The following is a 16,332-nucleotide window of genomic DNA, read 5'->3' on the forward strand; positions in this document are numbered from 1 at the left end:
GCTTGTCTTGCATCGCCGTAAAACTTGAAACTGGGTTTAACCTGCTGGACCACCAAGGAACAGAATACGGTACATTTCATGGGCCCTCTCCACTCCTTCCAATTTTGGAACCTTAGAGGCTAGTAAACCACCATTGTGGCACCTTTTTCCTTCAACAACGTTTCCTTTTTGAAACTAGGTTTAATTTCCAAAGAGTGCATGTATAGGCATGTTCTGCATTTCTGTGTCTTCATATGCAGGGCTGGGCTTTTACAGTGTTTTTAATAGTTATTTGTACAATTCATGTGTTTAGTATAGTCTTCATATTTGTATAGAACCTTGATTGGATTTTGGAAATGTGTACCATTGCTGTTTGGGTTGGTAATTGATTACATTCACACCCATTCTGAGAGTATAGCTTCTTCTCTGCCCACATTATCACACAAGGCAAAATAGGTAGATCTTTTAATGTGCTCAAACTACCAGACTATGGTTTGGGAATTGAATGCCAGTCAGGCACTTGTAAATCTGGAACTGGAGTAGACTCAGTGCAACTGAGCACAGCCGTTGTTTACCAGCCCACTGCCTACCTTTACCTTCATAGATGTATGATGGAGTCAGAGAAAATTGCAGATGGCATCAGTACATTTTCTCTCTTGGAGCATTAGCCTGCCCCTTAGAAGTATGTTTCTCAATCTTTTTGTCTGGGAGAGGAGTAGGGGGGGAGTGCATGAGCACATACCATCTGGCAAGGCTGTAGAGGACATGTATTTCTAATATTATTAATTAATAAAATGTGAGCAATGTAATCTCAGAAAGTATTGTCTGCTATCCAGGCCCCCTTTCATTATGCTCCATCCCAAAAGAATAATTTATGGCAGTGCTTTACTTAATCATTAGTCTAGTTTACAGTGTTTGCTCCGCAGCAGCAGAGAGCATGCTCAAAGTTCACAGGTGCCCCGTTGACAGCTAGGGGGAAAACACTCTCCCTTCAGCAAAGAGGCCACACTTATAATCCGACCCTCTGTCCCACAACTACGGCATTATGATTAACTATCATCCTGGTTGCAGTTGATTCTATACACATAAGCCATACCTGAGTATGGTATGGTGCCTTATAATTCACATTATTATTAAAGCCACATCTGATATGTATCATACATAAGTCAACACTGTAAGCCAAGGCCAATCATCGGACTGGCTGTGTGCATTCTCACTAGATTGATTGTCTGTGCTGCAACCAACAGGACAATCGCCAGTGGGGGCTACCTACTTTTGATACTTTGTGAGGTTGGGTAACACCTCTCTCAGGCATGAGCTGTCCTCTGAGAAACAGGAAGGAAAGGGCACACTGTAAACAAAAGGACGAACCCCACACCAGGGTGTTATATATCAAATTATTTTTAATGCCATGGGTATGAGAAGGGGGTGAGGGGAGCTAGTGTAGCCAGTGGAAGACCACCACATTTGAGGGAGAATTCTACTATTTTGCTTTTCTCTATACTTCTCCTTCCTTCCTGCCTCCTCACTTCCTTTAACATAAATCACTTTGGGTATGATGCAACCAAGCAAAGACTTGCATAACAAGTACAGGGAATCCACCCCTTAAAGCAGGCTTGAATTGCTGTAATCCCATGGGGTATTTTGGCTCTAAAGGAGATGGTCTCACTTCTTTGATTCCCTTTTGAACCCTTCAGGACTGAATAAAGAATACATTTGGACCACTTTTAGGAGTGATTGATTTTTTCAAATCCTTCAGCCATTAAGATGAAGAAGGAGTGCTCACAGGCAGAGGAAAGCTCTGCTCCCTTCCCACTACCAAGAAACGTTAGGGGTGACTCTTGCTGAGGAACAGGATCACATTTCCCAAGGCTGGGAGAGCACAAACTGAAAGCACTCACCATGTCCTGCAGCCCCTGCAGTGTCTCACTGCATCTTGAGGGTTAAAACAGCCTAGATCCCTGTTCCGCCGCATCAAACTAGTCAAACTGCATTCAAACCTTGTTCACCACATTTGAACCAGAGGGACCCGCCAGTGCTGCCTTTGGCACTCCATCAAACTTTGGACCATCACTTTTATGCATTCAGCAAACCGTCATGCCATGGCATCACATCCAGCAGAGCCAGTCACCTATTCAGCTGGAACAACCAGCCTGCCAATGCAGACACACTCGAACGGCCGCCTCTGCCTGACCTGCATAGAATCATCAACGTCATTGCTTCAAAATGCCGGACCTTGATTCAAACTGCTGGAGCATTACATCGGACACTGACCCAAATCAGCTGTTACCAACATCTCAAACTAACTTGGCACTCAGATCGATCCTGGTGAGACATCTGAAGTGCATGACCCCAAAGTCTAACTCAAACTGCACCATGCTACCACTTTGAAGCAACTAGACACCAGCTCAACACTTGGACCAGTCCCCAGCTCACCACTTAGACCAGTCTGACTTACTGATACGGAATCTGGTTTGACCTGCATCTCAATACAGTTTAAAGGCAAGTTAGAATTACATTTGTAAGGCCTTGTCCCCTGTCCCTGTGGTCTACATTTGGGACCATAGAAACTAATAGTCCACCTTTGTTGCACATTTCCCTTTAACAACATATCCTTTTTAAAATGATTGTTGCATTTCTTGCCTTCTCCTCCTAATCAAATTATGCACATACAGTCTTGTTCTACATTTTGTTGTCTTCTTTTGCATGGGTGGGTTTTATAGTGTTTTAATGGTTATTGTATGCCCATTAGTTATATTTTTTATAAAAACAATTGGACATTCCTTTAGTTTGGGGTTTGTGAGAAACCAGAAGATTTCTCACCTACTAGTCCCCGGGGATCTGTCATCCAGGTGGCCAAGGCAACGGCCAACGCTTTTGGATCCATTTCCTGGGGGTGGACCAGTGCGGGAGAATCACCTGGGTGAAGGGTCTTCGGGGAGTGGGAGTGGTACATCGGATGGTGAGACGCAGAATCCCCTTCCCTGTAACTACTTTACAACATGCTACCAAATAGGATATTTAGGAACACTACTCTCCCCCCTTTTACAAAACAAACACTTTCTCACAGACAGTCCGCTATGAGAGAAATCAGACTAACACCCGAGCAGTATACGTGACGTGTCACAATACAATGGTCAAGTGAGGTCAGACAATTACTGACCACCACACACACCTGACTTCCATTAAGCTTCCCACACAGATAAAAGGCGGAGCATGAGAGCACTCTCTGAGCAGAGCAAAGCACACCAGGAAACCCCAGTTTCCAGACAGCAGCTGAACGAGCGAGTAAAGACGGCAAAACAGAAGGATATTGCAAGAAGGGAAGTTCCCTTGACCTTTTCAGCAAGGAACCGTTACTTTCCACAAAACTGGAGAATAGAAAACGTAAGACCAGGAAACCAGGCTAAAGAATCCTGAATTGTGTGTGAGAGATACGTGGGGTCCTCCCATGTCAATAATCAATGCAGGGAGAATCACCAGCCTCCGTGGTATCATCCTTGGTTCCAAGAACAAAGCAACATCAGTGAAATCAACACAGCTGGTGAGTTGGGGAAGCCAATACAAGACTAGTCTTTGTTGAAGCCAAGATTGCAAGCAGCAACATTGTATGGCAAGCACTGTGGTGAGAGTTGGAATGAACATTGTTAAAATGCATGTGATAAGAAAGGCAAGTAAAGTTTAACTGCTTTTTTGTGTTTGAACTTTAAAAGCAAAATACAATACCTTTGACAGAGTGCTCCGGCACCGTGTGGGTGCTCATTTGAAGGTCTCTGTAAGGTATCCAGCTGAGAAGTGTCAAAAGTGAAAGTGAGAATAGATTAGATCAAGAAGAGAATAAGTAATTGTGAATCAAAGTCGTCATGCAACGGGTCTACTGTTCAGCTTATATTATATTTGCGCTGAGTTTCATAGTGTGTTTCTCTCCCCCCACGTAAACTACACTATTTCCTAGGGGATTCATGTCACTTTAAAGTGCCTAGGAGGGTGGGATAGACTAATTTCCATCCCAACATTATCCAGGGATTGGCCAAGTGGAGAATGAGTCCAAGGTTAGTTAACAGTTTTCTTCACAATGTACCAACCAGAAAAACACCCAACTCAATCTACTGGCCGATCAATTGTGCAAAAGGATAGGGGAAGTGGATGTCAGTGGGCGATCTCCACAGCTGAGAAGAAAGGGACAGAACAGGAGTTATCATAATAAATGAACAGTGACCTCTTCTCAATTCTTCCCTTAATGAAAACAGTGTACCTTATAAGTCTGAGGTGCAGGATCAGGATGAGGGAGATGAAGGACAACGCACTCTTGCAGCATGAGGATACAATACTAAGTGAAGGAATCCAGAACATTGTGGGATCCAAAACAAAGAACAAAAACACACTTCACTGACCGGAATTCAACAGATGAGAAGTGCCAGTGCTAGAAAGGCAGAGCGCTTATGAGTCGTCCTGGCACTGGAGTGTGATTACGTCACATGCTATAAAGTGGAGTCTTGTTCTTCATGGTCAGTCCTGGAGGTGCCATGGTAAGGGTGAAGGACTCGGTTTTAAACAGTGGGGTCGATGGGGTGTCCCCGACTTGGTGAGTCTGTGTAGCGGGTTGGGGGGTGATAGCTGGAGAGTTGATGGAAGGGGAAGATTTGGCTATACAATCCCAGCTAACACAGAGGAGGTTGGAAGGTGTTCGAATGAGATCAGGTGGACTGGTGGTGGAATAAGAAACCAGCTCGAGGGTAAACATTGGAGTGTTCTGAAGACTGTGACAGTGTTCTGAGAGAGTGCAGTTAAGGTATTGTGTATAGGATTGAGAGATACCAGTTAAGTGTAGTGTGGTGGAAGGGGTGTCATAGGAGATTGAAAGATGAGAGATGGAGAGCGATAGATGGGAATTCATGTTGGGGAATTAAGAGAGGATGGAGAAGTAAGTGTAAGTAATGATGAGTTTGTGCAGGAGAGTTGTGAAACATGGAAGAGTGGTAGTAGGAATAGTATTAGAGAGTGAAAGGCAGAGAGAGTGTGTAAGAGCAGGATGCATAGGAGTAGACAGGTTATTGAGGGAGAAAGGTGGGTGGAGAGGGGTGTAGGTAGGACATTGGTGGTGGAAGGGAGGGGAGAGGAGAGGGAGAGTGGAGTAAATAGAAGGTGAGGGAGAAGGGAGGAAAGTGAGGATAAATAAAGAGGTGCAGGTAGAGAGCTAGATGGTGAGGAAGATAACCAAGGAGGAGAGAACAGAAAGATCTAGAAGGAGAAATAGAGAGAGGTAAAAAGAAAGTATAATAACTTGTTTGTTATATAGCACTTTAATCTAAATCGCTTTAAATAGGACATATTTACATACACTTGCCATTCCTGGCATAACATACATCGTTCTAGCAGATATTAAAGATCAATATCAGTTGGTAATCAATAGGGTCACTTCTGCCCCCCTTCTTAAATATCTGAATTACCACCTATCACTTCCGGGAAGGGAGCGTAGGTCCCTTTGACTTATTAATGGGCAATGAAACGGCTACCCGTGTAGGTAAGTGTCTTCTTTTGAATTTGAAAGACATATTTATATCCGATGGAATGAGAGGTATGTGCAGTATAAAAACAGGATCTAAGTTTCACTGATTACACAGGCCTCTATGATGTGTCTTTGTATATGCAAAATTGTCAACTTTGTTCCATTGCAGAGTCCCTGTGGTGGCATCACATTGCGTAGTACCATAAGTTCAGCCACTACTTTCAGTTTTATCTCGTGAGGAGGCATTCATCCTACAGCATTTTGCGCTCTTGAGACTGCAACGTTTTGCTGGAAATTAACTGTTCATTGACACTGGAACTGCTGTGCCCTGTATGAAGAGAAGAGGGGGTGGAACGAAGTAACTTGAAATTATTACAAATGTTTGCGATAGTAGAAGATGAAAGTGACCGTGTACAACCATGCTCATTCTGTTTGTTAAAATGTCAGCGGTTGTTGAAACGGAAGGGCACACAGAGGTGCACTTTGCCATTTAGACAGCAGAGGGCAACCTAACACTGATCACAGATGAATTGCATCAGCTGAGTACAGAAACATTCCTAATTGTTTTATATATATATATATATATATATATATATATATATTCTGTAAAAACACTTTGTTACAGGGACATTATGGTTAAGTTGCGCTACTAAAAACCTATGAAATTCAGGAAAAAAACTTTGTTAAAGCGACGTTATGGTTCCAAGTAAAACCGAAAAACCCCTGAAATTCGCCAGTTATGGTAAGCTAAGCAACCATAACTCACGCCACCACCGTGCATTGCTAAGACTAACACCCAAGACATCAAAGAAGACATCACAAATGTCATTGATGACATCACTGATGACATCACATGTCTGGCTCCCTCTTTTTTCCTTTAGTGATATATCTTGACCAGTAATAGTTAGGAACAAAGAAATCAAAAAGTACTATATTTGTAGACTTATACTTCAAATATGTTCTTACAATAATTCACTTAGGGTCCACTCACAGCATATGAAACATATACATAGGAAAAATACACACTTAAAAGATAGCAATGTTTTCTGTGTATGAAGACAATCACTAAGGTTATTAACACTTTCTTATTGTTCTGCTGTTTTCTATCACTTCTCTGGATGTGCTCATATTTGTATTTGCATTACTTTCTTTAGGGTGCAGTCACATCATGTTATATTTGTACATAGGGAAGTAGTAGGTTTGAAGCAGAGTAATCCTTTCTGTGCATAAATATAATCAGTTAGGTTGTGAACACTTTCTGCTTCTACTGCTGCTTTTTTGCATACCTCACTTTCTCTATTTATACTCATATTTGTATGTGTTGTGTCTTTGTGCTTTCTATGTAATAAAGAAATTATGTAGTAAGAAAGCATTTATCATTTCACTATTCTGCATGGGACGATTATGAATATTGGACTTCCATCATGTATGCTGCACACAATGCTTATATTTATACATGAGTATCTTACTATACTGTATGGAACTTAATAATAGAATGCTATTTTGTCATGATCTCTGCTTCCAAAAGGTCAGGGTTTTCCCAACTCCCTTGGAAGCAGATCCATAACCCAGGTTCCGAGTGCCAACCAGTCCCAATTGGGACCTTTTGGACCCAGTCCTGGCGCCAGTGGCACCAGGCTCATAAATATGCCCAGTCCCAGCGCTGGAAGCGCCGGGCTCATAATGCTTGGGTGGACTTACCTTCAGCAGACCATGCTGCTTACTTGCCTGCCAGTTGAGCCTCTGATCCTCTTCTGTTTGGAACTACTTTTCCTGTTGGGTGGGGCTGGAGCCACTCCCTAGATTCAGAACACTGGAACTCTTCTGGAAGGCAGGAACTCTTTTCTTACCAGGAACTCTTTTCTTACTTAGGCGTGGCTGTGGAAGGAGACACCTAAGCACTACAGGAGGCTATTTAAACCACACCCGGTGGATGAATCTTGCTTTGCGTTATTCTGCAACCTCTGCAGCAGAACGCTCATCGTGTCTTCTGCATCCGGTCCTGGGCCTAAGGAAAAAGGCTTACCATCCTGAATCCAGTCTTCAGCAACACCTATAAAGACAAGAAAGAACAGGTTAGCATTCCGGCATCTGAAAGGCAAAGGCTTACCATCCTGAATCCAGTCTTCAGCAACACCTATAAAGACAAGAAAGAACAGGCTAGCATTCCGGCATCTGAAAGGCAAAGGCTTACCTACTCTTCGTGCGCTCCGGAGGTCTTCACACTGCATTCCGGCATCTGAAAGACAAAACAAGGTGCGTTTAAAGACATTGGGGAACTTTAATACTCACGTGGCATTACTCCTTTCCACATCTAATCCAGTGGGTATTCCGGCACCCTGCAGCCGCTCCGAACTCGTACCTGCAAAATAAAAAGACAGTTAGAGCGCATAGTGAAGCAGGCAACAAGCGCTTACTTACGTGCTTCCAGGCGCTTCTATTCATCACACGGGCTCCATCTTCAACTCACTTCAGCCCGTCATCCGCCATCGCCGGAACCCTGCAAAACAAGAGACATCATTACTAAAGACTTTAAAGACATTTGAATGACTCGAAACTTACCGTTCGTGCAGTAAACGACGGACAGCAGTCCTCTGAAGTCAAGAGGCCTGCGCTACCTATCCAGTGAAGAAACTGGTTACAGCACCCTTCCCCGAGGCAGATGGAGAGCTCGGCATTCACTTACCTAAAGTGAGAGCGTTAACCTTTGAGGGTCTACAGGAGAGGAGAAGAGGAAAGAGATAGGGACACCCCAATAACCCCAGTTCATTAACCCCATATTTTCTATCTGCAGACATCTTACTCTACACGTCAGGCATACAGTGCACAGAGGTCCAGCCCAAAGAGCCAACCGGGTGCTACACATCACCTTTGAAGATACGGTAGTCGCCCAGTCAAGACCGGCGCCTCTGCGAGAATCAGGTGAGCGTTACAGAACGCAAAGCCTACCGCAAAACTCTCGCCCAGGCGCTATGGAAACCTCGGATACTGACCCCCTAGCCCGGTTACTTGGGGAACTAAGGGCAGAAGTGCATGCAGCTCGTCAGGAAACGAATGCTCTAAGAAGGGAACTAATTATTTCCAAGGAGAGAACAGACAATCTTGCTAGACAAGTGCTACAGTCACAAGCCGGACAGACCCCGTTACCCGCATCAGGGGCAAATCTTCCTTCAACATCCTCTATGAATCCAGTGCAGATCAACCTACCTGGGAATGTACCTCTGGCTCCGCCCGAACGATTTTCTGGTGACCCAAAGAGGTTTGCAGTATTTATCAATCAGTGCCGGTTGCACTTCTTATGCCGGCCAGCAGCCTTTCCAACTGATCAAGCTAAAGTAGCTTTCGTGCTTTCGTACCTTAGTGGCAATGCGGCAGACTGGTCGATCCCTCTAGTTAATCAAGATGATCCGGTCCTCCATGATTTTCAAGCTTTTCAGCTCAGTATGGAAAAACTGTTCGCAAGACATTCACAGGGGCAGGCCTTGGACAATGAGCTTCTTTCGTTGCGACAGGGTAATCAAGACCTTTTGGCTTATATTGCATCTTTCAATAGACTAATAGTGGAAACTCAATGGCCTGAGGACAAAAGGATTACGCTGTTTTATAGAGGTCTACGTGGAGAGCTCAAAGACGTTTTAGCCCAAGTAGTGAATCCCCCACAAGACTGTTCGGATTATATAGACTTGGTCGTTCAAATAGATCACAGGCTGCAGAACAGGAAGGCTGATCGTTCCAAGTTTGATGCTCGAGTATTTTCCAAACCGCCAACTCCTTCCAAAGGAGTAGACTCCGGGGAACCCATGCAAATAGGGGGTCTGAAAGGTCCTCTAACACAAAGGGAGCGGGAAAGGAGGAAACAGTTGCAATTATGCCTATATTGCGGAAACTCAGGGCACTTTCTTCGAGACTGTCCGGTGAAACCTGCCAAGAAGGCAGTAGGAGCTGCAGTTACCAAAGTTACAAACTCTGAGCAGGGAAACGACCTCGCCCGACAAGAATAGAGGTCCTCTTGCCGAGCGTGAAAACCAGTTCCGTGACCTCGCATTTCGTGATACCTATGGTCCTCATTAGCCCTAATAATCCGGATCGATTACATGCAATTGAAGCTTACGTCGACAGCGGTGCCATCGGCAATTATGTGGATCATGAAATGGTTTTGAGGATGAATCTAACTCTTTGTCCCAAGGCTGTAAAGGACATCATTACTACGGTGGATGGTACGGAGATAGCCTCCGGGCCAGTAACGCATACCACTCAAGAGGTGACGCTAGTAAGTCAAGATGGACACCATGAGAAGATCGTGTTCAATGTGATCAAGGCCCCTCAGTTTCAGATTATTCTAGGAATACCTTGGTTAGAGAAACACAATCCTCTGATCGATTGGCGAGCAAGAACGGTCCAGTTTCCAGAATGTGTCTCTACTTGTCACCCTCCACCTGGTGTTGCACTGGCCGCAATTTCTTCAGAGACTCCCCAGTTACCTCCCGAATACCTAGAATACCAAGATGTTTTCCGTAAGGATCAGGCTAACTCTCTACCTCCTCATAGGTCTTATGACTGCCAGATAGACCTGATACCTGGATCTACTCCTCCTTGTAGTAGAATTTATGCCCTCACCGAGCCTGAGAACCTTCACCTTCGACAATACCTGGATCAATACCTGGCAAATGGGTTTATTCGTCCTTCCAAGTCCCCTGCTTCTTCAGCTTTGTTCTTCGTTCCAAAAAAGGAAGGAGACCTTAGAACTTGTATCGATTATCGCTCCCTGAACCAGATCACCGTTAAGAATAGATATCCGTTACCTTTGATCCCTGAACTCCTGGACCAAGTCAGAAAAGCATGCATATATACAAAGCTGGATCTTAGAGGAGCTTACCACTTGGTACGAGTAAAAGAGGGCGATGAATGGAAGACGGCCTTCCGCACCAAGTATGGGCTATTTGAATATCAGGTCATGCCCTTCGGACTTTGCAATGCCCCGGCCGCCTTTCAATATTTTATGAACGATGTCCTCAGAGAGCTCATAGATGTATGTGTTGTTGTTTACATTGACGACATCCTCGTTTATTCTTCATCGGAATCTGAACATCGGAAACACGTGAAAATGGTCCTCGATAAATTGCGTCAACACAAACTTTTCGCTAAGTTGGAAAAATGTGTTTTCAACGTGACTGAAGTTGAATTCTTGGGATTCATATTATCACCTGGCGGAGTGCGTATGGATTCAACGAAGGTCGATGCAGTTCTCAAATGGCCATCACCATCCTCCGTAAAAGGTGTGCAAAGCATGTTAGGCTTCGCTAACTTTTACCGCAGGTTTATCCCCGAATTCTCTCGAATAGTCCAGCCCATCACTGCCTTGTTAAAGAAAAACAAACGTTTTGAATGGTCTACCGAGGCGGAACAAGCTTTCCAGGATTTGAAGACTAAATTTATCTCTGCACCAATCTTAAAACACCCTCGCCCCGAACTCCCCTACATCGTGGAAACTGATGCTTCAAGCCTTGCCATGGGGGCAGTTCTATCACAAAAGGACCCGGTAACCAATCAGTTGCATCCTGTGGCATTTTGGTCCCGCAAATTCTCGCCTCCTGAAATCAATTACACGATTACTGACAAGGAACTTCTGGCTATCAAGTCTGCCTTTAAGGCTTGGCGGCATTATCTGCTGGGGGCCCGACACACCGTTACTGTGATTACGGATCACCGAAACCTGCAATATTTGAAGACCGCAAAAGCCCAATCCTCTAGACAACTCCGTTGGGCATTATTCTTTGCCGAGTTTGACTTCATAATTACCTATCGACCTGGTACAAAGAACGGTAAAGCCGATGCCCTTTCTCGGATGGGAGTGGAAGAACACTTGGTCAACCCTAAACCTGTACCAATCATTCCCGAACAAAGAATTCTGGGTGTAATCGCCACAGAATCCATAGAGGAAGTTAAGGATAAAGCCAGGCAACTTGTAACTCCAGCAGACATACAGAATTGGCATCTGCAGGGAAAGGACTTTGCAGTAAAGGACAACTTATTGTATTTCCAAGAACGATTATACCTACCCAGCACAGATTTACAGAAAAAAGTAATCTCTTGTTATCACAACTCTTTAATGGAAGGTCATCCCGGTATAGCCAAGACCTCAGAAAAGATCAAGCGCTACTTCTGGTGGCCGTCTTGGAAAAAAGATATCAGAGACTTTATAATGTCCTGTGGAGTATGCGCCCAAAACAAGAGTCAAAAGGAAACACCAGCAGTAGACTACCTGCATTCTACAATCACCCAAGCCTTTAAGGAAGCTGTTTCTCACCTTCAAAGGGCTAAAGAACAATACAAGAAAGGAGCAGATCAACATCGGAAGGAAGCCCCTCACTATCAAGTAGGGGATCAAGTCTGGTTATCCACCAAATATCTATCTCTAAAAGGGCCACGCACATTCAACCCAAGATACCTTGGTCCCTATTCCATCACTACCATAGTAAACCCAGTAGCGGTCAAGTTGGACTTGCCCCAGCACATGAAGATACATCCGGTCTTCCACGTCTCTCTATTAAAACCCGTGCAACCTCAAACCCGACTAACCAAATCTCCAAAACCGATCCTAGTGGATGGAGAACTCGAGTTTGAAGTCAAAAGCATTCTGGACTCCAAGATCTCCAAATCTAAACTATTCTACCTAATTGACTGGAAAGGCTACGGCCCCCAAGAGAGATCCTGGGAACCTGCTGAATATGTCCACGCTCCTCGCCTAATCAAAAGATTTCACCGAACATTTCCTGACAAGCCAAAACCCCCGGAGAAGCCCGGTTTGGGAGGGGCCTTGAGGGGGGGTACTGTCATGATCTCTGCTTCCAAAAGGTCAGGGTTTTCCCAACTCCCTTGGAAGCAGATCCATAACCCAGGTTCCGAGTGCCAACCAGTCCCAATTGGGACCTTTTGGACCCAGTCCTGGCGCCAGTGGCACCAGGCTCATAAATATGCCCAGTCCCAGTGCTGGAAGCGCCGGGCTCATAATGCTTGGGTGGACTTACCTTCAGCAGACCATGCTGCTTACTTGCCTGCCAGTTGAGCCTCTGATCCTCTTCTGTTTGGAACTACTTTTCCTGTTGGGTGGGGCTGGAGCCACTCCCTAGATTCAGAACACTGGAACTCTTCTGGAAGGCAGGAACTCTTTTCTTACCAGGAACTCTTTTCTTACTTAGGCGTGGCTGTGGAAGGAGAGACCTAAGCACTACAGGAGGCTATTTAAACCACACCCGGTGGATGAATCTTGCTTTGCGTTATTCTGCAACCTCTGCAGCAGAACGCTCATCGTGTCTTCTGCATCCGGTCCTGGGCCTAAGGAAAAAGGCTTACCATCCTGAATCCAGTCTTCAGCAACACCTATAAAGACAAGAAAGAACAGGTTAGCATTCCGGCATCTGAAAGGCAAAGGCTTACCATCCTGAATCCAGTCTTCAGCAACACCTATAAAGACAAGAAAGAACAGGCTAGCATTCCGGCATCTGAAAGGCAAAGGCTTACCTACTCTTCGTGCGCTCCGGAGGTCTTCACACTGCATTCCGGCATCTGAAAGACAAAACAAGGTGCGTTTAAAGACATTGGGGAACTTTAATACTCACGTGCCATTACTCCTTTCCACATCTAATCCAGTGGGTATTCCGGCACCCTGCAGCCGCTCCGAACTCGTACCTGCAAAATAAAAAGACAGTTAGAGCGCATAGTGAAGCAGGCAACAAGCGCTTACTTACGTGCTTCCAGGCGCTTCTATTCATCACCCGGGCTACATCTTCAACTCACTTCAGCCCGTCATCCGCCATCGCCGGAACCCTGCAAAACAAGAGACATCATTACTAAAGACTTTAAAGACATTTGAATGACTCGAAACTTACCGTTCGTGCAGTAAACGACGGACAGCAGTCCTCTGAAGTCAAGAGGCCTGCGCTACCTATCCAGTGAAGAAACTGGTTACAGCACCCTGCCCCGAGGCAGATGGAGAGCTCGGCATTCACTTACCTAAGGTGAGAGCGTTAACCTTTGGGGGTCTACAGGAGAGGAGAAGAGGAAAGAGATAGGGACACCCCAATAACCCCAGTTCATTAACCCCATATTTTCTATCTGCAGACATCTTACTCTACACGTCAGGCATACAGTGCACAGAGGTCCAGCCCAAAGAGCCAACCGGGTGCTACACATCACCTTTGAAGATACGGTAGTCGCCCAGTCAAGACCGGCGCCTCTGCGAGAATCAGGTGAGCGTTACATATTTATATCAATGCATTGCCTAATGCACTACATAGCTTAAGATATCTATTCCAATGATCATTGACACTTTTTCTGTCAACATTATAATAAGAATCCCTTGTACAGAGTTTTCATGAAAAGTACATGCACATGTGATGTCATTACTGATGTCATAAAGACATTTGTGATGTCATCTTTGAGGTCCTGGGTGTTAGTCTTAGCAATGCACAGTGGTGGTGCGACTTATGGTTGCTTAGCTTACCATAACTGGTCAATTTTATTTTGGTTTCACTTGGAACCATAACATCCCTTTAACAAAGTTTTTTTACTGAATTTCATAGGATTTTAGTAGCGCAACTTAACCATAACGTCCCTTTAACAATGTTTTTTTACTGAATTTCATAGGCTTTTAATAGCGCAAATGGACCATAACCTTCCTTTATCAAATTTTATTGTGAATTTGATAGATGTTTGCTAGGATTCCCTGACTTTGTATACATGTAACATTGAACATATTGAACCCCCAGCTAGAGATTTTGAAGTCTGCGGACTCTGTGTATGTCTGCGGACGGATGCGGACAACATCAACACTACCCAAAAACTCCGGGGGTATCTGAAATTGTTCTATCAAGTCATATAAACACTGCACAAGTTCAAAAAGCAGCATATAAACACATTATATGAAATAATAAATAAGAAGTGGAACCTATATATGTAACACATCAACCATACATTTAAATAACATATGTACTAAAATGGAATATACCAAAACAAAACAGATATGCCTCCAACATAATTACCTCACAGAAACTGCACAGCTAGGAAGCTAGTAAGTAAACTTCATTTTTCTTATATATTTCTAAACTTTCTGTATTAGGTACACTAAAAGTAATATATATATTTTTTTTATACAGAAATGGCCAGTACTTTGGAATGGCTTGAGGAACATTTTCCACGTGAGGAAATGACTGAAGATAGTGATACTAATGGAAGACACTTCTCTATATAACCAAATTAATAATCATAACTTTATGTGTACGTAACATTTTTTTTTTTAACAGACCATATAAACATTGAGAATAATACACCTAAAGACACATTAGAACATACTCTGCAGCGCATGGAAGAAAAAATGTACATGCTAATGGAAAATTTCAATCTTTTGAAACATTTTGTGGAGGACCACATAAAAGAAAATATTAAATATCATTGTCCCACATGTACCTGTTCCCCCTCTCCATGTCCCAGTCAACTATCCCCAAACCGTCCCCACCAAGAAAAACATTACGATGAGACTTCCATCCCTTCATCTCCTCCCATCCATTCTCTCCAAACCCCCAATTACCCTGTGTTTGTGTCAGTTTCTGCTTCCCCCACACTTGCATACATTTTACATCTGTATATAATAAAAAAAAAATTATATGTGTTTTAATTCAGTCCTTTGTGTCTTATTTTTTTAAAAAAAGGCAGTTAGGATGTCTGCGGATAGTGCAGGTGTCCGGAATGTCTGTTATTAAACAAAATGAGGGTGTCCTAAGGACATTAAACCTGTCCATAATGTCCGCAGGAGAGTTGAAACTGTTTCAAGAACATGCGCACTGTCCGGGTTGTCCGAAATTAGCCAAAATAGAGGTGTCCTAAGGACACTATACCCACCCGTACTGTACGCAAGCAAGATGGCACTGTTCTAAGAACACACTCAGTGTCCTGAATGTCTGCAATTAACCAGAATGGAGGTGTCCTAAGGACACTATTCCTGTCCGTACTATCCGCAGGCAAGTTGAAACTGTTCTTAGAACACCCTGAGGCCCGCGGGCATTGGCGCACGTTAGAAAAATGTAAATAAATGAACACATTCGGTGTCCGGAATGTCCGCAATTAACCAAAATGGAGGTGTCCTAAGGACACTATGGGCCTCATTACACAGATGGCGGTGGACCAAGGTGCTATTAGCACCTTGGTCCATGCCGGTAAAATACCGGCACCGCCTTGGTGTAAAGGGGAATTACCGCCCTATTCCAAGGTTGGTGGGGCGGTAATTCCCCCTTCCCCCATTGCCCTTCCCCATTCCCATTTTTGCCCCATAGGGCATAATGGGAATGGGGAAGGTTCTAATTGCGGCACCGCAAATTGCGGTACCGTAATAAGCTCCCTGGTCCCTTTGCGGGTTGGTTTTTAACGCCTGCAAAAAGCAGGCGTTAAATTCTCCAACCCGCAAAGGGACCTCGTAGTAAGGCGGTAAGAGTTTGCCGGTACCAGTAAAATACCGGTACCGGTAAACCCTTACCGTCTACCGTGTAATGAGGCCCTATGTCTGTCTGTAATGTCCACAGGCATGTTTAATCTGTTCTAAGAACATGCGTGGTGTCCGGGTTGTCGTAATTAACCAAAATGGAGGTGTCCTAAGGACACTATGCCTGTCCATACTGTCCGCAGGCAAATTGAAACTGTTCTAAGAACATGCACGGTGTCCGCGGTGTCCGTAATTAACCAAAATGGAGGTGTCCTAAGGACACTATGCCTGTCCGTAATGTCCGCAGGCAAGTTGAAACTGTTCTTAGAACACCCTGAGGCCCACGGGCATGTCGCCGCATTACAAAAAT

This window comes from Ambystoma mexicanum, chromosome 8, assembly GCF_040938575.1.
Source record: "Ambystoma mexicanum isolate Mex_15411 chromosome 8, UKY_AmexF1_1, whole genome shotgun sequence".
NCBI lineage: Eukaryota > Metazoa > Chordata > Amphibia > Caudata > Ambystomatidae > Ambystoma > Ambystoma mexicanum.